Source organism: Trichosurus vulpecula, chromosome 4 (assembly GCF_011100635.1).
Source record: "Trichosurus vulpecula isolate mTriVul1 chromosome 4, mTriVul1.pri, whole genome shotgun sequence".
NCBI classification, from domain to species: Eukaryota; Metazoa; Chordata; class Mammalia; order Diprotodontia; family Phalangeridae; genus Trichosurus; species Trichosurus vulpecula.
The window spans coordinates 364,875,827-364,899,721 of NC_050576.1; the positions used below are offsets into that span (position 1 = coordinate 364,875,827).

The 23,895-nt window shown below is 35.9% G+C and overlaps 1 protein-coding gene across 1 annotated transcript in view; it reads left to right on the forward strand.

Moving 5' to 3' along the window:
* LOC118847257 (glypican-6-like) overlaps positions 1-23,895 on the forward strand; it is a 680,725-nt gene that overhangs the window by 58,339 nt on the left and 598,491 nt on the right. The window lies entirely within an intron of this gene.

Genomic DNA, 23,895 nt, shown 5'->3' on the forward strand with positions numbered 1-23,895 from the left:
TGGCATCTCACTCCCTACGGGTGCTCTCCAGCACTTGCTTATCAGCAATGGTTTCAGCTGTTTGTTGTTTGAGATGACTGGCACTTCCCCTGGGGGAGCAAGATTACGTCTGGGCTCCTGGCGTTGACCCCTGCCGACTCTGCCCCTCTGGGACTAATGAGCTTCTACTATTTGTCCTGTGAGGCCCCACTGCTTTCTCCTCTGTTTCAGTTCTCTTTTTTTTTCCAAGGAATTCTCTGGGTGGGGGGGAGGGATTAGAGCCGTTTAGCTGGCCATTTAGCCTCCCGGAAGTTCAAGAAGCCGCGATACGTTTGGGCTGCAAACCTCTGGAGTCGGTGTATCCCGGCCGGTGGCGTTGAGCTGCCTCTCATCACTCCCACAGATTGCCGTCCTGTGTTGGGAGTCCTGGGGATCTCCGCTGGTTTCGGGCGCCCAGCTTTCTCCCAGCCTGTCTCCCACGTGGATTTCCCGGCCAGCCGCTTCCGCTTTGGTCTGGAGCAGCTCCGCAGCCGAGCACTCTCCGAGCCTACAGGTTCGTGTCTTCAGCCTTTCAGACTCTCCCAGCTCGGAAATTGGCCCCACGCAGACTGCTCGAGGTTTCTGACTCTCTCAACTCTGTTCAAATTCACTTTTTTATGGGAATCTGACAGACCTTATGAGAGAGCTCTGGTAAGACGCTGCCTTCATCCGGCCATCTTGGCTCCACCCCCAAAAAAATGTTTTTGCATGCAACTAGGAAATAAGATACCCAGGCAATGGGGCATAGAAATTTATCTTGCCCTACAAGAGAAGAAGGGAAAGGGGGATGGGAGGGGAGTGGGGTGACAGATGGGAGGGCTGACTGGGGAAAGGGGCAACCAGAATATATGCCATCTTGAAGTGGGGGGAGGGTAGAAATGGGGAAAAAAATTGTAATTCAAATTTTTGTGAAAATCAATGTTGAAAACTAAATATGTTAAATAAATTTTAAAAAAAACAAAACATGATCTAAAAAAAACAACTTTGGAATTAATAAATCAAACTCATTTTTATTTTAGGAATAGCAGTATTCTGTATTGTAAATGCAATAATTCACATTTCTGAAGTACTTTATACTTTACAAAATGTCTTCTTCCACAAAAAATGCCAACCCTGAGATAGATAAATAGATATATGCATAGATTCATAGAACTATTTAATTTGTCAGGCAGTGCACTGATCACTGGGAAATCAAATGCTGGCAAGCAAGACAGTAAGTACCTTCAAGGAACTTCCTTTCTCTTGGAGGAATACAACACCTAAAGAAGTGCTGAAAGTAATTATAGTATTATCGTATTTCCAATTTGTAGATGAGGAAAATTGAAACTAAGAAAGGTTCTTATTTTCCCAGGGACCCAAGATTATCAGAAGGGAAGACTTGAACCCAGGTTTTCTGAGAGGGGATCCAAGTCCAGTACTCTCCCACCCATGTAGCGTTGGATATTCTTTTACTCTTATACTTTAAAAAAAAACCCTCCTTCTTCCTACAACTCAGAAGTCTCTTCTCTACAAATCCTTGACCCCTAGCACACTGTAGTAGGCTTCTGCAACAGGGAAAAGGTAACATCGATGCCATATACCTTTGACCTTTTCTAGGTGTCACAAATGTATATCCCAGCTCCATTCTCCAGACTTCCTAGCAATTATATAATTGAATGTCCCTCATGCATTTGAAGATCATTGAAGGTGGGTTCTATCACCTATCTCCCCCTTTTCATTCCACTGAACTTGTGGTTACCTTACTTGTGGTTATTATGACAAGTTACAGGAAAAGGCTCACAGTCTCTTTTAAAGACAAATAGATGATACATCTTATAGCTATGTCAGTGCTATGTGTTCTATATTTCTTCTGCTTTGAAGATGTCAAAATTTAAATATACTTAATATTTTCTTTGAAATATTACATTTCAAATATTTCATTGAAAGTGATTTATAACCATTTTATTTTTATACATTATTCATTAAGTTCCTTCATTACAGTAAATCCTCAGCCATCTAGAATTTGGGGAAATTAGTCAGCTTTGACTAGCTGAGTGTTTCAGAGAGCTGAAAGTTTACTCTTAGGGAAAATGCTTCTAAATTTTTTTTGTCATTTTACATATTAAGCTCTCTAAAGTTTAGTCACACTTCCCCAGCTTCTTGAATTAGCAACAATAAGCATTTATTAAAAGGAGGATATTGAACATAATTTGGAATTTTTCTTGGTTATTTGGAGTCATCAATATGAATATCAATCTGCTGCAATACGATGATTTTCTCAAGGGCCAGGTGTAGAAATATTTGCCCCTCTATAAATGGTCCCAGACAGCAGTGTATTTTAGTTCTATTCCGGACTTTGTCCCTCCCTTCCCACCCACCCCCATTCCCACTGGAACAAGAGGAGAGATGTTTGTCTTGTCTGTTGTTGTCAGTTGTAACATTTCCCTTCTCTCACTGCACCTATAGCAGAACTTCTCTCCCTTCAAATCTATTGCTCCTAATCATCTCTAAGGTTAAAAATCCAGACAAACAAGTTTCAAGAATTGTGTATAAAGAATGCACAAGCTCTCAATGAGTTCCTGAGGGGCTTTCAATGAATAAAGTATAATGATCCTTAGTGCCTGGGCTTTGGGACATTTGTTTGGCTGCCCAGAATCCTGCTATACTTACTAGTCTTTAGCTATATTTTTGATAAGTATGATGCAACTTACCTGTTTTTTAGATCAATGTATCTTCAACAAGGCAGGGGATGGATGCAAAAAGGTCTTCTCTGTGTTCCTAATTGAATGAAAATCTCAGTGATATTAGCAAAGCAATGGAATGTTTTCTCCCTGATCTTAACCCATAAATTACAAGGTTTTTTAATCTTGGGTCTATGAACTTGTGTTTTAAAAAATATTTTATAATTATACTTCAATACAACTGGTTTCCTTGATAATCCTATGTATTTTGCTTTATGTATTTAAAAACATTACTCTAAGTAGGGGTCCGTAGGTTTTGCCAGACTTCCAAAGGGTCCCATGATGCAAAAAAAAGGTTATGAACCACTCTTACATTAGAATAAGAAATAATTTAACTCAGCTCTACCTTCTGATATATGTGTATATGTATATATATGTATAACATATATATTGTATACATGTTTATAAATATTATGAATATATATTTATTATATAAATGTTATGAATAAAGAAATATGAGTATTAATCATTTTTGGAGAGACATGGTTTTTCTTCACTCCAGAAATTTTTTGGTATATTTCTAGTTTGTTTTGTTTTGTTTTTAGCAATCTATTCAATTTAAAAATAGTTATTGCCTATGGGCAATTTCCAGCACATACCAGCACACACTTCAGAACATTCCTTGGCTACTAAACGTGATACCAGAGGTATGTTATAGGATTGACTTTAGTCAAGCAATTAGAGATCTAGTAGATTATGGAAGTAATTTCACAACTATAACTAGGAGATTTCAAGGCTTACATAGAATCCTGGTTTACTACTTTTAAACTACATATTGCCTACTCTTAGTAGCTCAGACCTTTATCAAATAAAGTTAACAGGAAAAGCTTTCTTGATCATCAGTCTGCCTACCTGTCCACTTACTGCTGAAAACTATTGAAAGGAGAAGTAATTCCTCCTTTCTCTCGACAGGCTTTCAATACATGTACACATGGCTTTGTTATTGATGGTCCACTAGACAGGCTAAGCTTCAGTTGCTTGCATCTGTATTGTTCTTTTAGTGTTGACTTCAAAATTGCATTTATTCTCTGTTGGGACCACCTAATAGCTATGATCCAGGTTCCAGCTTAAATGGATGTGCCCCACTCGCCCCACTTAAACAAGTATCATTCACGAAAGAGAACTGTCTTTTTTTTTTTAGCCAATTCAGGTTTGCTTTGGAAATGAAAGGTTAAATCACCAACCTCAGTACTTGATTGAATTTAGGATAAAAAAAAAAACAGTTGAGGATGTGACATTTATAAGAATTTAAAGGGAATATCTTAGTCATTTTAAATTTAAAAGGAAAGATAATACACACATCTATCAAGAAGCTAGAATTAGCCATTATGGAAATTTTTGTTTTTAGTATTTGATGCCATACATGATTTTATAAATTAATAAAAGATAATATCTTATCCAGCACCGAAATCATAATCCAAATGCAATCACATTAAGAGAGAAGCCATTTGGCTAGCATGAATTGACTCAAAAATGTATTTCGGTCTTCTGGGATGTAGTCCTATGAGGCTATTTGCAGATTTCATTTCTATGCAGCACTTATGTAGTTCTTTCCTATATGCAAATTTTTTTCCAAAAGTTACAGTGTTATATAAAAGGTCTCCACTGTTTTGTAGCGTTCTGAACCAATAAATATTTGAAGAGAGGTGGAGCCATTAATCCACAAATGGTTTGCCATTCTCCAGTGCACTGTTTGATTGTGCGTTAACCATTTTATAGAGCTTGGGGCTTATATGATTCACTGAGCAAAGCTTGCAAAATCAGTCTTTAGTCAAATTCCTTTGATTACCATGGTTTATATTCAGGAAGAACTGCTCTGTTAAGTCATGTTATAATACTCTATCACCACTTTGAGATTCTGCAATTAAGATGGAATTTAAATATTATGGATTTTAAAATGTTATTTTAAATACCTATACATGTTTTTCTTTTTTTAAATCATCCCTTCTAAGTTCTTTAATTTGTCACTCCTATTGTGCATATAATTTTATTTTGATATACCAACACAACTGATTAACACAAAATTCCCTCCTATGAAATGCTTGTAGTTCATAGAGATAAATGCCCATATGTACATACATACACACACACATATATATATATACATATATATGTGTGTATACACACACACACACACACACACACACACACATGCACGCACACAGATATAAAAATGTACTTCTAGGTAATCCCCAAGAAAGAAAAGCATACAAACACACTTGTCTGACAGAATGGAAACTGTCGTTGTCCATAGATATGGAGAGTATTAATTCTGTATCTTTATTGAAATTCTCAAAACCACTGTAGCTCATTAAGTACAATAACATGTTCATTTGGGCAGAATGAAATGACTAACTGTTGTTAGATGTCAGAATTGCTTCAACCATTTCCATAAATCGCAGTGGGAGTATCATTATCGTATATGATTAATGACACTTCATGTTGTGAATCTGATTACAACCACTAAAGAAAAGAATAACAAGAATCTCTATTTATGCATACCTTACATGAAGTGTTTGGTACATGTCTACCAAATTATTATAATTTGATTGCTCAATAAGAATGGGTGATTAAACACAATTCATTGAAATCCGCTGAGATCTATCAGTGACTTTTCCATAGATACGCAGAATATTCCAAGGACGTTTTTCTATAGAAGCTGTGATTAATTTTGAAGAAAAAAAATATGTTTTGCTCTTATTTCTTGCTAATTTGGAACATTTTCAGTCCTTGTTTATTGTTCTCAGACACTTTATCCAACAAAGAGAAGAAACGGAAATCAGGTTCACTCAATAAGTTGTTTGGTTTCTTGGTTTTTTTTTTTTTCCCTTCTGCATTTGCTAGCATCCTAGAATCAGTTACCAGACCTTTTTAGTTCACATAGATCTTCCCCTCAGTATGGCATACTGAATTTAGGGCTGGCCTTAGAGTCAAGAAAACTTGGGTTCACAGCATGCCTCTGATACTACTAGCTGTGGAACCTTGGGCAAGTAAGGTAACCTAACAGTGCTTCAAGCAATTCTGAGGCACCATGGATGGCTGTTATGGATGGAGGAGGGAGTAGCCATACCAAAAACCATCTACATAGATGAAATCACAGGACCATGCTTTCCTCCTACAAAAATTATCTACAATGTGCCCTTTCTTCTGAATTCCCATTCCTTATTATAATTTATAAAATATAGTTAAAAGCCTCTTTAAGTTGGACTTCAGCGATCCAAAATTTGTAAATCATGCAGAGAAAGTCTGGGCTAACATTTATATCTTGGTACAATGTATCAAAAAATTATTTCCTAAGGAAATTGTTCATGTTTAATGGGAATGAAAAGGAAATATTTAAGGAAATAAGAAAACAGTGTTTTCATGGACATTTAATACTACTTTGAGTACAAAAAACTGGTAATTACAGACATTGGCCAATTTACTAAAGCAAATCACCAACTATTTTTGTTTGGCAAAATATTTAGTCTAATTTCATTCAATGTCTATGAAATGAGAGGATTTTTTTCTTTTAAGTCATATTCTGAACGATGTCATCCTTCCAGCTTTGTTCTGTGATTCTGATTTGGATTGACTTTTCAAATTAATCTAAATTATGAGTTCATGTGGCACATCTATAATCTGTCTCTACACTCCCATTAATCTCCTTCAAATTTGGGTTAAGGGCACACTAGAATAACGAGAAGGATGCCAACATCCTCTTGTCCATGGCTATTTTCACGTTGTAACAAATTTAACCTTAGCCCAGACCTTCTCTGAATGATTCGCAAATTTTGAATTTGTGAAGTTCAAGGTAAAGAGTCTTTTCTTTATATTCCTTACATGATAATAAGGAATAGGAATTTAAAAGGAAGATATTGGTAGAAATGTATAGCTGTATGAAATAAGAGAGAGAGGATTCTGAGTTGCAGAAAGATAATTCTCTGACCTGAAGCCAAACTTTGTGGTTCCAGGCAGTGATCAGTGGTTCCTCATCTGCAGATCACATAGTGACTATGTAAGTAATTTAAGGTCGTCAGATAGGAAAGATGGTAAGGTTTTAGGAGAGTGTTCCAGTAATGACTTCTTTTATTCCTTTAATTCACTCTCAACCATAGTCTGCTTTGAGTCTCTGCAGGCAGGTTGGTTAATAGGACTCTTGTATTAGGATCATAGAACCACATAGTTTGAAAGGTTTTTTTCTAAGCCCATCCTTACCTGAAGCCTGAATCTCACCTACAACATCCTTGATAAGTATTCATTCAAAACCTGCTAGAAGACTTAAAGTGATGAGGAATTTACTAACTTCCTTGGCACCCACTGCGCACTCCTGACTCATAAGGTCTGTGTTCACTAAAAGCCCTATATCACTTTCCCATGAACTGTGTGCTAGACATACTTCCCTCACTGTATTTAAATAGTTGCTTTTTTGAACCCAAGTGCAGGACTCTACATTTATCTCCATTAGATTTCATCTAGCATAATTGAGTAGATACTCTATAGAAAACTGGTCAGACAATGTGGACAAAGGTGACACAGCATAAGCCAACATGGAGGGTTTACAATTGGCCCCAAAGGATGAAATACTCACACTGAGATTATTCCAAATCCAATAAAGTATTTTAATATTGCCATTTCATTTTATTAACTTTACTCCAATGATTTCAACCTCTTAAGATCAGTTTGGATTCTGATTCAGTCATCAGTATATTGCCTAGGTAGGAAACAAAATATAGATATCTTTTCAACTTTATAAGCTCTCTCCCCCAAGGCTCTGTTTGCAGACTGAGGTCCACTCTCCCTATCCCCTATTTTGGAGTAAAATGGTACAAGTAAATTATTATTCCCATCACACTGCATTTATTGAGCACCTCCTGAATGCTAGTGTACTTATCTCTCACAACACTCTATAAGATCAAGAAGGTCTTTTTTTGGCATTGGTCACTATGTGATGGTTTATAAAATTCTGTCCTTATTGGAAACAGAAAAATAGATGACAATGAATTGCAGACACATCAGGGAGTTTACCCATGAGCAGCGGGAGAGAATCAAAGCGAGTTTTCATGTAGAAAGAAAGCGACAGGCTGAAACGAGATGCTCTGTGGGAGACTGCAAACCACAAAAATATCAGAGGTGTTGTGAAGTTTTTGGAAATAGTCAGTTATGCCAAATCTTGGTGACTGCTATAGATAGTTTAGGATTTGTGCATATGCTCTGCAGAATCGTATCTTCAGATCTTAGGTTATTATCAAGGGTCATAAAATGGTAGAGATGACAGCATGTGTGAGTGATTTCATAAGAGATTATTTTTATTCATCACAAATGTTATAAAATTTTTCATATCTCTTTATAAAGAGGAGAGACAAGCTTCAGCCCAACATGAGATACTTAAAGGAAATAAGATAAAGGGGAGTAAAGTAGATAAATAAATTTAAAGAACATTATCTGCTCAAGAAGTTGTTACTTTCTTGGCATATTTATAGCTTATATTCACCCCAAATATTAAGACAGAAATGACCTCATATGTTTCAATTCATTAATCATTTATTGTATAGCTCATGTGGAGCTATTCAAGAAACTAGAGAAGGACTTAAACTCTACCCTCCATGAGCATGAGATCTAATTAGAGATACAAGACTGACAAACAAAAGTATTAGAAGACAGTACATGACAATGCAGTTAGGGACCAAAATATATGGTAGTAAGTCAGCAAGCATTTAATAAGTTAATGCTATCTGCAGGCAATAAAGTAGTATGGGCATTAGCAAAGTGAGAAATGAGCCAGGGCCTGAGCTGTTGGGGAAGGCTGTCTAAGAGGAGATATGGTACCGGCAAGTAGCCTACAGGAAAGAACTCTAGGTTTAGAGTCACAAGACTTTGAATCTAGGCTTTACTATTCATTGTGTGAGCAAGTCAGATTGCTCATTTCTAAAATTAGGGGGTTGGACTAGAACAGATTTTTAAATCAGAGTCCAGGTCTATGACTATCTTTCGAAGAGTCCGTTAACATGGATGGGAAAAAGAAATCCGTGGATTTTTTCCCCACTACCTTCTAACAAATGTAGCATTTTTTTCCATTACTTATAAATATTATTGGATAAAGGATCATCCATAGGCTTCACCAGACTAGGGGTCCTACATACACACAGACACACACACCCCAAAATTAAGACTCCCTGGATTAGAAAATCTAAAAGGTCCTTCCAACCCTAAATTCTCTGTTAGAAATACTGTTATGTTTCTAGTGATGGAATTATTGAGTAATTCCTAAAGTGAGTAGAATAAAGAAGAAATCTCATAAAAAGAGATTGTTGTGCTAAAGACAGGATTTATTACTTTAGTCAATGGTTTATTTATTTCAAAATCTAATACAATGAAAGTATGTAGATATCCTTTTGCATTTTTTTGTAACAGGATTCAACCTCATAGGAATTGTTCCAGATATTTTTATTCCTTACCTCCAAACTTTTTGTTCCATTGTAAACCAACATATCTCAATTAGCCCTTTGATGCTTGTGATTGCTGAATATTGTAGTTAACTATACACCATGATTTGTATGCACTTCCTTTTTATTTTTGGACTGGACTAGTGATTTTATTGCTATGGAGAAATCCTAATGATGAAACTCTACCCATGCAGATCAAAGCCCTGTTCTTCATTTCTTGGGGGTTAGAGAGTTGCCTGGAGCACAGAGAAGCTGAGTTACTTGTCCAGGGTCCTATAATTGGTATGTCATTGGGTCCTCTTGAACCCAGATGTTCCTGACTTAAAGAAGGTTTCTCAGTTCACTGTGCCAATCTGCCCATCCAAAGCATTTCATGTGAATATATGATTGAATTTAATTGAATTCGTGTACGTTTTTATGCCTTTCCATTCTGTAAACTCCTTGGGAGCAATATCTGTGCCTTTTATTTTTTATCTCCAGCATCTAGCACAAGATCTTTCATGTAGTAAATGCTTAATCAACATTTGTCAAAATGAAAATGAAATGAATGGATAATGAATCCATTGGTGTATATTTTATACTGAAGTCTGTTAGAGATGAAAATTTCATTTGCTATTTTGTCTCCATTTTTGTAAATTATAATTTCCACCTCATCAATTCAAAGAATTGGGGATTTTTAAAATCTATTACTATTAGAATTCAACCGTATCATTTAGTATTGGGTTCAAATAATCCAAAGTATTCTGACTTTATTTTATTTTATTACCTTCAGACATCTTTCCTTTAAAATTATCTTTTCCCTTTCAAATCTCAGATTTTTGTACTCACCTTGGTTTATTTCTTGTTCTTATCTATTACAATAGTATCTGATTACTCAAGACCACGTCACAGACTGTGAGAGCAGTTCTAAACATATACCACTGTTTACCTTTAGTTTGATTAGGAAATATTCAAGCTTGTGTTTAAATACATTTTCCTTTTCCAGATATTTAGAATTATCAGAAGCTATTTTGTAATGTATTAGCTATTACAAGTATTTTCAATACAACTTCATCAAGGTTTGCACAGAAATCATTTATGATCGTTTATATATTTATTGATCTTCCACTTACCTGCTATGATCAGGTGTGTATTGGGGGGAGGAGGGATAGTATAGGCTTACAGGTGTGTATATGTATGTGTGTGAGTTCCTTGAAGATAGAGACTAGATCTTATCTAAAAGTTCCACCCCCCCCACCAGCTCCCTCCTAACACATGGTTGTGCGTACAATAGGTACTTAATAAATGTTGTATATCATCAGTAATTATCTGGAATTGATTTTCATAATTAGTGTTCATATAGCAAGGATCACCCACCTCCAAAGGACTTAGTAGCTCTTCAAACAACAAATGATTGCATTGGAAAGCTTGCTTCTTATGAATCAATTTAAGCAATAAAGCTATATTTGAAAATCATCTACATATATAGTGCTGGATAGTTCTATGAATTGATGATTATGCTCATCTAACTTCTATGTCTTGTTGACTCTTGATCACATTTCAAATAAAAGCTGAAATATATATATTTTTCTATTTAAATTTTTTAAAGGTTGCCCTCCTGAAGCTCTCTGGGCTACCCTTCATTAATGTTTCAGCAAAATTTCTGAATGTTGATAGCAGTGTTGATTATGTAGCAATGTTTAAGATACCATTCAACTTAGAAAGAGATGGTTGCCTGTGGTGTTGTCTCAGAATGATACTATCAGATATTATGTTGATCTATGGTATCTGGAGGATTCATAGTTCTGGATTTTACAAGAATTAGAGATGTTTATTTCTGTTCTAATAGTATTACTACTGTAAGATAAAGGTGTGTTTGTGCTTGCTTTTTTTGTTTGTTTTTCTATGTAATAAAACTACATCATATTTCAGGGAACTTGTTCAGGGAATTGCTCTGTGGTCTGATGGTATCCTGCCTTTTATTTTTTAATGTAAAATTCAGGAGGAAGTCATATAGTCTATGTGGCTATGTCATGGTAGGAATAGTATATATCTTTTAGATATATAAGCACGTGTTTGTGTGTGTGTGTATGTATATAAACACTATGGTCACACAAGTGACTGAAAAGTTTGGAAAACACAAGATCTCATTGTATTTACTGTTTGCTGATTATTAAAAATTATTCATTATAAGTCTAAAACTTTTTGTCCCATGCTAATGTCAAAATCATCTAAAATACTTGAAAGATAACTTTTAGGGGCAGCTAGGTGGCACAAATGAGTAGAGCACCGGTCCTGGAATCAGGAGGACCTGAGTTCAAATCCAGCCTCAGATACTTGATACATGTACTAGCTGTGTGACTTTGGGCAAGTCACTTAACCCCAATTGCCCTGCCAAAAAAAACAAACAAAAAAGAAAGATAACTCTTATTAATAGGAAATGAGATATAAAACAGAGAGATGTATTGCCAGCTTTTCAATCCATCTGAGTTGTAAGATCTTAGGACTTTAAAATTTAGAATAATAAATTATAAGAAGAAAACTCTGAAATCATCTAATCCCACTTAAATAATTCCTGTTTTCATTGAAACCATCATCTTGTAGCAGAAAAAGCAACTCACTTGGAATCACAGCACGTGTGTGTGTGTGTGTGTGTGTGTGTGTGTGTGTGTGTGTGTGTGTGTATAATTCTAGACCCCACTCTCTTGGAGGGCAGCAGTTTTTTGTTTTAAAAATGTAAAATCAGGTTAATATATACCACTGAGAGGCAAAATGACATAACATGCCTTGGAACACATTAAGACTTGGGCTCAAATTTTGATCTTTGCAAGTTATGTGGCCTTTTGACACCCCCAGGAAACACTCCAAGACTGCAAAATACCAAGAATGTGCTAAAATTTCTGACCAGGAGTGCCCTACAGTGTTGAAATCACAGGTCCAATTAAAAATAAAAATGTACCACTTAGCCTCTCAAGGATATTTTGAGTCACCAAACCTTGACCTATCATGTAAATAAATGTATTATTTTCATCATAATATATGTACAGTATTTTCTAACTCTAAAATAATATATCGGTAAGACCTGGTATGTTAGCAGTAACAGAAATCCCACTTAACATATTGTTACCTGAACGTGATCTGCACAATATATCCTGAGCTGAAACTCACATAATTTCAAACCAACACATTTATAATTCACTTACAATTGTATTTTCTGCAAGGTGGTCATAAAGAACTGTGAAAATGATGGTGGTGCAAAGTGACTCGGAGAATGAAAAGACAAATTCAGTTTCTTTAAAAATAGATTTAGATTTTTTTTCTCAATATAGCTTCTTACTCATGACTTTTAGTCTAACCTTCAAAATTTAATACTGATTTTACTTTCATTTATAAATTAGTTATTCTAAAGTAAAAGTCTGGATACATTTTCCAAATACAGGCTCTTAATGGAATCGTGAGCATACATTTAGCATACATTTTTAGAGATTTTTTTCATTGTTTTAGATTTAATTTAGCATGAGAACTGTGGCTAGTGAAATGCAACTTATTACTTTAAAGAAAAGCAATTGAATTTCATTCCTGATGTCTTAATTAACCTAGACTGGCTCTGCTGTGTTAACAGGAAGGGGAAAATCATGGATCAAGAACTGTCTAGCAAATATTGACTGTACAGGAGGACCAAGGTTTTCATTAATATTTTGGGCAAGAAGATTATAAATGGAATAAAATAACTTAGTGACATGTGATATGTGATACATGCTTTCTTTTTTAGATTCATTGAGATGTTTATGTCTCTGTAGCAGTTATATATCATAGCCTTCCCAATATAGAAGGAGGAAGCATTACCTTCTAAACTTTCTTTTAATTTTTTCTTTGAAATTGGCCAATTTTCCTTTTTTGCAGATATCCAGGTTGACTAGTGTTTGGGCCCAGGGCCATTTGCTAGAATCATTTTACACAAGCAAGAGAACGATGTAGATTTTCTGGATAGAAAAGCCCAATAATCTCCCATTGAGGTGGAAAATTGGCCTCCTCATATTAGTCGATTTAATTCTCCAAGCAAGCCACTGGAATTTTTTGATCTTGTAATTCTTCTGTGTGATTTATGTTGGGGTTGAGTGGGAATGGAGGTATGTGTATGTCTATATATAAATATACACATGTATACATATATCCATGTATATGTGTGTATGTATATACATGTGTATATGCATGCATACATATTACATATATATACATATATATATATATATTTATACGTGTGTATGTATACTTCCATTCCCAGTAATGCTAGTATTACGTAAAGGCAAAGTAAATTGATAAAGTAGAGGCATTTTATCTTCCAGATACTGTGCTCAGAAACAGGTATACAAAGAAAGGCAAAAAAAAAAACAACACCACAGTCCCTGATTTTAGAGAGCTCAAAGTCTAATGGAATATCTCACAGTTCAATGGTCTAATACAACAAAAGGAAAGCACAATAGATTGCCCTGTTTTTGGGGACAGGTTTCCTATTTGAATCACAGGGTAGCTGTATCAATTTATACCATAAAGTGTTAAATGTTATAAAATGTATGGCAAAAGTAAGTTGGCATCATTTATCAGTATTGCTACTGTTGATAGAATGTCACTATAGCCATCTAGGATATCCTTCAGAGTTTTATCTTTCCCATCAATTCTTCTGTGAAGGAGAAACAGTGTGGTTTTTCACTAAGTTCACTGAGGTGAACAGCTCTTTGACGTAGGTGCTATCATGACTCCCATTTTGTCCTCAAGGAAACTAAGACAGACATAGGTTAAGTGATTTCCTCAGGTTCACACGGCTAGTGTCTGAGGCTAGATTTGAACCCAGTTCTTCCTGATTCTAAGAATAAATGTGATTCTATCCATTTTGAAGTTACCTCAAATTTTCCCTATAATTGGTTAGAACTGGATTCATTTCTAAAACTTTAAAGAAATGGTAACATATAGTGGTACATGTAAACCCTAAATGAATTCTGGGTAAACTTTTAAACCCTGAATATGAATTTTCCCAGTCCAAGTGAATTTGCATCTATTCATTAATTAAAATGGCCTTCCTCTTTAGGAGGTCAACCAAAGTGACATGGTATTCGATCAAAGGTAATAGATTTGATTGGTTTAGATAGAGATGGGGGAGGGGAATTCACTAAGCAGATTTGGTAAAAATGAAATGGGGGTGGTGGTGCGAGTGTATGTGTCATAGAAGTGATTAAATACTTGATAGTGTCTCAATTCTGAAGATAAACATACCCTTATTTCTAGTAGAAAGAAAGATGACCTATGTGGTTCTCCATGTCTGAGAAAATGGCTATAAAGAATGTAGCATAAGCCAAAACAGGTTATTTTTTGGAGAGGGGAAGGCAAGGCAATTGGGGTTAAATGACTTGCCCAAGGTCACACAGCTAGTAAGTGTCAAGCATCTGAGGCTGGATTTGAACTCAGGTCCTCCTGACTCCAGGGCTGGTGCTCTACTCACTGTGCCACCTAGCTGCCCCTAGCCAAAACAGATTGAACAAGGAAACTCAACTTCCACTGTAACCATAGTGGCAAACCCAAACTGGAGCCTCCCAGGATAATACCCTACCGACATTTATTATCCCCTTATGTTGCTAGTACAATTTTGTGGTTGTTTTTCTGCTTGTCATGTAACTTCATGGCCCTCCAGAGCTTTTTATATGTTTTATCTGTTATTTTCCTCCTTGGTTAAGCTGGCACAGGTGACAATTGTCCACTTAATTAGTCTGTCTATTATAAAAGTACTTATAAATACAAATGGAATGAGACATTGGAAAGCAGTGTTTGTGGGCAGATGGAAAGTTGCAGATACCTAGGGAGCCCCAGGAGCCACAGGGCTTTGACTGTCTCTGGAAAGATTGTCTTTTTTCTACATCTTAAAGGAAGGAGGGGTAAGGGGAAGGGAGCAAACACTTTTAAAGTGCTTACTGAGTACCAGGCTTTACAAACATTCTCAGTTGATCTTCACAACAACCCTGTGAGGTGGTTTCCAAAAGCCCATTTTAGAGTTGAGGAAACTGAGGCAGACATAAATTAAGTGCTTCCTCAGAGTCACACAGGTGGTAAGTGTCTGAGGCTGGATTCACATTCAGGTCTTCCTGAACACAGGGCCAATGCTCTAACCATTCTGCTACCTAGCTGCCTTTTAATCATCATGGAATTCACTGGATACAAATGAGTCTGCAGTATAAGGAGGGGAAATGGACTATGTAAATGCGAAGTATTATTTATTATTGTTATCATCATAATCATTACCGTGGTTATTATGCAGGTTCTGGAGAATATTTACTAGAGGTAAAGTCAGAGTAGAGTAGAACCAAGGGAGAGTTAGGAAAGACCAGCCTCATGGGAGGGTGAGGGCCAAAGAGAGGGAGCAGGGAGTTATTTTAAGCCAAGTGCTGCAACCCAACCCAACCCACCCCCATCACATATGCTCATATCACCTGCACATGTGACCATAAGTCCATGAGGGAAAAAACAAGAAAGACATGGAAACTCCCTCAAGAACGAGATCATATTTTTTCCATTTTCTTTATTAATTTTAATAAACCCATAATGATTATAATAAAAAGAAGAAAAAATAAAGTCTATTATATTCAACCACAGACTACCAAATAGTTTTAAAAAATACCTTTACCTTTCCTAATTGTTTCATTCCATATCATTTTATTAAATCTAAACGAATACATTCTTATTCCACAGTCAGGCAAAGTTCTGATGACTTCTTCAAGGTGGTATTTAAGTGCTTATTATATACAAGGGAATGGATATAGGAAAAAAATGGAATGGTCCCTGCCTTCCAGGAGCTTATACTTCACAGGAATGCTTCACATAAGAAGCATTATTAATATTGTGTAATTCTGTTGCTTTTATATTGATTTTGGAATTAAAAGTTCTATCCACACCCTTTAACCTTTCCTAAGCATGTCCTTCATATATTCCTTGTTAATGGAAATAACAGACTGAGTTGCACTGAGTGTTATGCCAAATAAAATCATCATCCACTGGGGCCAGTAAAAATAATATCCCTCATCAGACTGTCATAAATATAACTCTGATCCCTTGGTGACATCATAAACTTCTCTTTTGTGGTTTACTCTAATGTAACTAGAACTATTCCATGTATTTATGACCTGTCATATGTCAATACCACTATATAATTTATGAGACAAACACAGCCAGGCCTCTTCTGTCATTGTGTGATTTTTCAGTTATAAATTGAACATACCTACTTTATATGATGCATGTATGTGTTCTGCCAGATTCATTCAAAGTGGGTGCTTGCATGTGTGTGTGTGTATGTATGTTTATGTTTTAATAACCCTAGTGCCAGGAAAATGAAAGATGAGAAATGATGACGGTATCTGTGCTACTAGACAATGACTTAACATATGACTGGATTGTCCTAAAAATGCTTTTTCACTTAGCCTCTTTCGGGAAACCTTTTAAAACACATTGTTCCTGAACCACTATGGGTGGGAAAAGTCTCTCGAGTATATTATTTCCCTACGTGACTTAGGACGCAGCATATTCTTACATTATTACTCATGTTGATCATATGCAGAATAGGAGACAGAACTCTGAACTAAGAGTCAGGAGACTCTGTAGTTTACTGTTTTTTGAGCCTGTTTCCTGATCTGTAACATGGAGAAAATACCTGCTTTTTCTTCTTAACAGAACAGTATAGTTATTTCATAAGCTAATGTATTTTATAGTACGCTGCATATTGCAAATAGAGTGTGAATGGTGAGATAGGGTAGTATGGTGGAAAGCATACTAGATTTGGAGTCAAATGCACTGGGCTCAAACTTACTGGCTGTGTGGACTTTGGGTTACTGTACCTCTGTGAGCCCCAGTTTCATCACCTATCAACACAAGAGATTAGCCTTAATGGCCTCTAAGTTTCCTTCCAGCTCTAAATTCTGTTATCCTGTCTAGTTTAAATTGGATTCAGTCCAGCAAATGCCACTTTTTAAGAGTCTGTTTTGTGAATTGTTAGGTACTGGGAACATGGAAACAAAAATGAAAGTATTTCCTTCCCTCAAGGAGTTTATATTATGCTGGATGCTATGGAGAGAAGGAGGGGCAGGTTATGTAAACAACATGTGGACAGAAAAAAAATAAATATAGAAGAGATGCAAAGTAATTTGGGGGGGGGGGGCGGTGAGGTGAAGGAAGAGCACTAGCCACTGGAAGAATCAGGAAAGGTCCAGTGTAGTAGGTGGCACTTAGATGAGCGCTGAAGGGAAATGCCCTGAGAGGCAGAGGTAAGTGAGTAGAGCAGCCCAGGCATTGGGGGAGAGGGGAGCAGGGCAATCTATCCAATGTATGAAGACCAGAGATACAACATCTTATGTGGCAGCATCAATTTAGACTGATTTGGTTAGAATATAGAGTATATGAGGGGGAGTAATGTGTAATCTACCTGTTATTGTTCAGTCACTTTCAGTCGTGTCCTACTCTCTGTGGCCTCATTTGGGATTTTCTTGGCAAAGATACTGGATTGGTTTACCATTTTCTTCTCCAGCACATTTTGCGGATGAGGAACTGAGGCAAACAGAGTTAAGTGACTTGCCGAGGGTCACACAGCTAGCAAGTATCTGAGGCTAGATTTGAACTCAGGAAGAAAAGTCTTCCTAATCCTAAGCCCATCGCTCTATGCACTGTAACACCTAATCCAAGTAGAAAGATATGTTACAGTTAGCTCATAAGAGATTTTCCATTCCAAAAAGAAGTTATTGTTTTATGTTAGATACAAAAAGGTGCTACTGAATTTTTTTAAGTAAGAGATGCACATTAGTAGGAATGTGCTTTAGAAATATCAATCTGAAGGATGTATTGAAGTGAGATGATAAAGGAGGAGGGGAGACCAATTAGGAGCCTATTATAATAGCCTAGGGGAGGGGGAAGCTAGGTGGCACAGTGAGTAGAGCACCAAGTCTGGAGTCAGGAGGACCTGATTTCAAATCCAGCCTCAGCCACTTTGACACACTTACTAGCTGTGCGAGCTTGGTCAGGTCACCTAACCCCAATTGCCCTGCCTTCCCTGCTCCAAGAGAACATGAAATTTTTTTTTAAATTATAGTCCAGGGGAGAGAAGATGAAGGCCTAACCTAGAATAGTGTCTGTATAACTAGAAAGAAGTGATTGCTTTAATGATTGCTGCTTTGTAATATAGTTTGAAATCTGGAACTGCTAGGCCACCTTCATTCACATTTCTTTTTATTGATTCCCTTAATATTCTTGACGTTTTGTTTTTCCAGATATATTTTTTTACTCCTTTTCCTAGCTATATAAAATAATTCTTTGGTAGCTTGATTGATATGGCACTGAATAAGTAAACTAACTTACGTAGAGTTTCCATTTTTATTATATTGGCTCAGCCTACCTATGAGCAATTAATATTTCTCCATTTGTTTAGATCTGAATTTATTTGTGTGAAAAGTATTTTATAAATGTATTCATGTAATTCCTGAGTTTGTCTTGGCGGGTAACTCCCAAGTAATTTATATTGTTTGTAGTTATTTTAAATGGAATTCTTCTTTTTATCTCTTCCTGATGGACTTTGTTGGTAATATATAGAAATGCTGATGCTCTATGTGGGTTTCTTTTAATATCTTGGAACTTTGTTAAAGTTATTAATTGTTTCAATGAGTTTTTAGTTGATTCTCTAGGGTTTTCCAAGTACACCATCATATCATCCACAAAGAGTGGTGATTCTGTTTCCTTGTTGCCTATTTGTATTCTTTGAATTTCTTTTTCTTCTCTTTTTTGTTATATTTAGAGATTCTAGTACATATTGAATAATAATATATGGATATCCTTGTTTCATTTATGATCTTATTGGGAAGACTTCAAATTTATCCCATTACAGATAATGCTTGCTATTGGTTTTAGATAGATGCTACTTATTATTTTAATAAAGGCTCCATTGATTCCCATGCTTTCTAGTGTTTTTAATAGGAATGGGTGTTGTATTTTGTCAAAATCTGAATCAATTGACATAGTCATATGAGTTTTGTGGGGGTTTTTTATTTATATGGTCAATTATGCTGATAGTTTTTTCTAATATTGAACCAGTCCTCCATTCCTAGTATAAATTCCATCTGGTCTTTGTATTTGATCTTGGTGATATATTACTGTAATCTCCTTGCTACCATAAATTTTTTTATTAATTTAAGTGTCAAATATTTAATGTTTATTTAATAACATTTATTTAATAATGTTTATTACTAATAAAAATGTATAATTATATAACCAATAGTTGATAAATATTATTGTATATTGTAAAATTATCTATCCTGTATTATTGTCAATTATATTATTAATTGTTAAAATATTAAATATTAATTATTTTGATGTGCATAATTAAAATTTAAAAGCATAAAATTTTTGCATTGATATTCATTAAGGAAATTGGACTATAGTTTTGTTTCTCTCTTTTTGCTCTCCCTGATTTAATTACAAAAAGCATATTTTGTCATAAGGGAATTTAGAAGGAGTCCTTTATTTTTCCAACTAGCTTATATAATATTGGGATTAATAACACCTTAAATGTTTGGTAGAATTCACTTGTAAATCCATGTGCCCTTGGGTATTTTTTCCCTTGGTTAGCTCATTTATACCTTGTTCGATATCTTTTTTTTCTTTTTAGATAGGGTTATTTAAGTATTCCATTTCCTCCTCTGTTAAACTGGACAATTTATATTTTTGTAAATATTCATCTATTTCACTTAGATTGTGAGTTCTATTGGTATATAATTGGGCAAAATAATTCGTAATAATTTCTTTAATGTCATCATCAGTGGTGGTGCATTCAGTCTTTTCATTTTTGATTCTAGCAACTTGATTTTCTTTCTTTTAAAAAAATCAAAATAATTGTTTATTGTATTGGGTTTTTTTTCATAAAGCTAGCTCTTGTTTTCATTATTTATTTATTTTAGATTTCTATCTTTCATTTATTCATTTGTTACATCTTGGCTCCACTCACCTACAAAAAATCAACACATGTTTTAGAATATTTGGTGACATGGTGACTATTGAGACAACATTCCATTGGTGGGGAGGGGTTAGGGAATGATCATCATACTTCTAAATTAGGCAAGGAAGGTTTCTTAGAAGAAAAATTTTATAAAAGTACATGTAGGACCTAAGAAAATGCACTTTTTCCCCTTCTTTCCAAATGAAACTCTCTTCCTCTCTTGAAAGATAAAATAGCTCTTGTAATCATGGGTCACTTCAAGTTCATAGGAAGTTAATCTTTGGAAAAGTGGCCAAAGAAATTGCTAGTTTTCCATCTATCAGATATGATAGGTGGCTGACCTACTTGAAGATTCTTTTGCTTGAGGTTCAGCCCATTTTCATGTAGCTCATTCAGACTTACCAATAATGGTTGAAAACCTGAAATATCAAATGATTCTGAGGATTATCATTTTTACTCTGTAGACAGACTAGTACTTCATATCAGCTGCTTTCCTGATATGACCATTGTAGATAGCATGGAAGGATTTAGCTTTAGAGCTAGAAGGTTGCAACCTTTTTTTTAGTGAGATGAAACATTTGAGGAAGCATAGAATAAAATAAATTGTAGCTACTTAAAAGTACTATCCTGATATGTAGAACACATTTATAGGTACAGTAATACTTTTTTTTGCTAGTTCTCTATTCCTCCATTGTAAAAACACAATAGTAAAGGCATTTTACTTTCTCATCTATTACGCATTTTTCTTCCTACTTCTCTAATATTAACATATCTGAGGAGACTAGGCTCTCATAATTTTAGAACTCTGTTGATGACTTTGGAAGGACTGACACTGGATTTCTTCTCTCTTACCTTTAAACATTCACCCACCTCTAAAATGTGCACTTGGGCAGGTCTGGGGGCCAGTTTCTTATAGACTCAGTCAGCCAGTATGTATTTATTAAACTTTTGTTATGTACCAGGCATTGTGCTAAGCTCTGGGAATTCAAAGAAAGGAAAAGCAAAAACAGCCCCCGCCCAAAAAAACCCATGGTCTCAGCTCTTAATGAGCTTACATTCTAACGAAAAAGGTAGCTTGTAAATAACGAGGTACATTTTAAATATGTCTAGTGCAAATGGAAGGTAAGTAATCTTAGATGGAAGGCCTGAGCAATATAGGACAAAGTTTTTGCATGCAGTTTTTGCTGACTTTTAAAGGAAGACAGGAAAACTAGGAGGCAAAAATGAGAATAGAGTGTGCCAGGCCTAAGGAACAGTCAATGAAAAGGCACAAAATTGTTGTGAACCTTATATTTAGAGTATTATGGAGCAATATGGAATGTGGAGCATTACATAATATGGACAACAGTTAAGCCATTGTAGCTGGATCGTAGAGTGCATGAAGGGGAGTCAAGTGTAAGAAGACTGGAAATATAGGAAGGGGCCAAGTTATGAAAGGCTCTAAATGCCAAACAGAGGATTTGATATTTGATATTGGAGGTAATTGGGAGCCACTGGAGCTTATTTAGTAGAGGTTAAGAGGAAGGTGACACGGGCAGACATCTACATCATTTTAACAGCTGAGTGGAGTAGATAGATTAGAGTAAAGTGAGGTGAGGCAGAGATGATGAACTGGAAGGCTATTGTAGTAGTTTAAGTGTGAGGTGATAAGGTGGCAGGCAGCAACTATGTGAGAGGAGGGAGGAGATCTAAATGAGAGACATTGTGAATGTAGAATGAAAAGACCTGACAATAGATTTAATATGGTACACCCCAAATAATAACTTTTTCTCACAATGACATTGAAGAAAGTAGTGAAATAATTATTACCCCATTCTGTAAGCAGAGAACTCCAAAGCTCCTAGAATAGTTGAGGGTCAGGAGTAGAATTTGAACCCAACACTCAACTTCAAGTGAAACCCTTTTTCCACTATAACATGATATCTTGATCAGTTAGGTGGAAGATTCCCATGAGCTTGAGGAGAAGTGAAGGAAGATAAATCTTAGCAACAAAGTTAAGGTAAAAAATGATGAATATTGTAGAGACACAGAGAACATAATGCAGTGCTTAAGAATACAAGATGCTAAGAAATTCTAGAAATGTTAAGGAGAAACTACGAATGGGTTTGGAGAGACCTGGAATCAAGTACAAAAATACTTGGAAGGATGTAGAGTTCTTAAAGAAAGCATAAGATAGACACATTCAAGCTTTAAAAAATGGATAAAGTAGGAAGCTGTCATTCCCATAGGCAAAGGAATTTACCACAAAGTGATTTTAGTGAATTTTCACAGGTCTTTAATCAATGAATAAACACTTTTTAAGTCCAGTGCCAGAGGCTGGGGCTACAAAGACAAAAACGAAACAGTCCCTGAACTCAAATAACTTACATTCTATCAGGGAAATGCATAGCCATCAATGAATAAATAAACACTTTTAAAGTAATTACCTACAACATGTCCAGTGCTAGAGGCTGGGGTTACAAAGACAAATGAAACAGTCCCAGAACTCAAGTAACTTCCATTCTATCAGGGAAACACATAACCATATAAGCTTGGTCCATTGATCTTCTGAATACTCTTGCTCTGACATGAGACAAATGTATCTCAGGTCTCTAGAACTTGGCTCCTCAGAATTCTTGGGGTATGGCTGAAAAGAGAGGTGTGATTCTCTAATGCTATTGACTCCAGCCACTGGTGTGCTTTCTCCCACGATTGTCAGTTGAGAATAATTTAAGTCACCCAGTCTTAAGTAGCTTTAGGAAATGGTATTTACTAATAGCTAGTACAAAATATCTGCCCCACCCCCAACCAGAGTTTGTGCCATACTCTCCAGAGTCCTGAGGAAATAGGACTCAAATTTAAAGAGCATGTATACCAAAGGGTAACTCACAGTTTCTACTCAGTGGAAGTCCTCATTCAAGGATACTCAAAAAGTTCTCATTTGTGGGGCTCAGCAATTGTGGAATCGCCAAACAAATTATGGTGTGTTAACGTAATTGAATGTGATTCTAACGTAAGACATAATGAAAGAGAAACCTGGGGATGCTTGTGGGTTATGAGATAGAATGAGGGAGCAGAACCAGGAGAACAATTTATACAATTCACGAAGACAAACATCTTCAAAGAATTTAAGAACTTTGATCAACACAATGAGCAACCAGGATTCCAGAGGACCAATGATGAAGCTTCCCACCCCTCTCCTGACCAAGAGATGATGTACTGAGGGTACAGAACAATGCATGAATATGGCCATTGCAGGACTTTGTTTTCTTTACTGTGCATATTTTACTAGAGTTTTGTTTTATTTTTGGTCAATGAGGAGAGTGGAAGGGGAGGGGGTAATGAACGAAAATAAATTTCTAATTGAAAAAAATTTTTAAAGTTCCTCTGAGGCATGGTTTAGTTTCTTTGCTAGGTTCCTTTGTGGAACTATGAATCTGTATACAGCTTGTCCTTGATTCCAAGTGCAGATAATGATGTAATGTGATCAAGGGATGAGGGGAGAAAAGAAGGAAATAAGCATTTATTAAGCATCTACTCCGTGCCAGGCACTCAGCTAAGCATTTTATAGATATTACATCATTTTTCCTTACAACAGCCCCATGAGGTAGCTGCTATTGCTACCCCCATTTTATAGTTGAGGAAACTGAGGCAAATAGAGGTTTTGTGACTTACCCAGGGTCACATAGCTAACAAAATGTCTGAGGCTGGATTTGATCTCAGGTCTTCTTGACATCAAGCACAAGGCTGTGTTCAC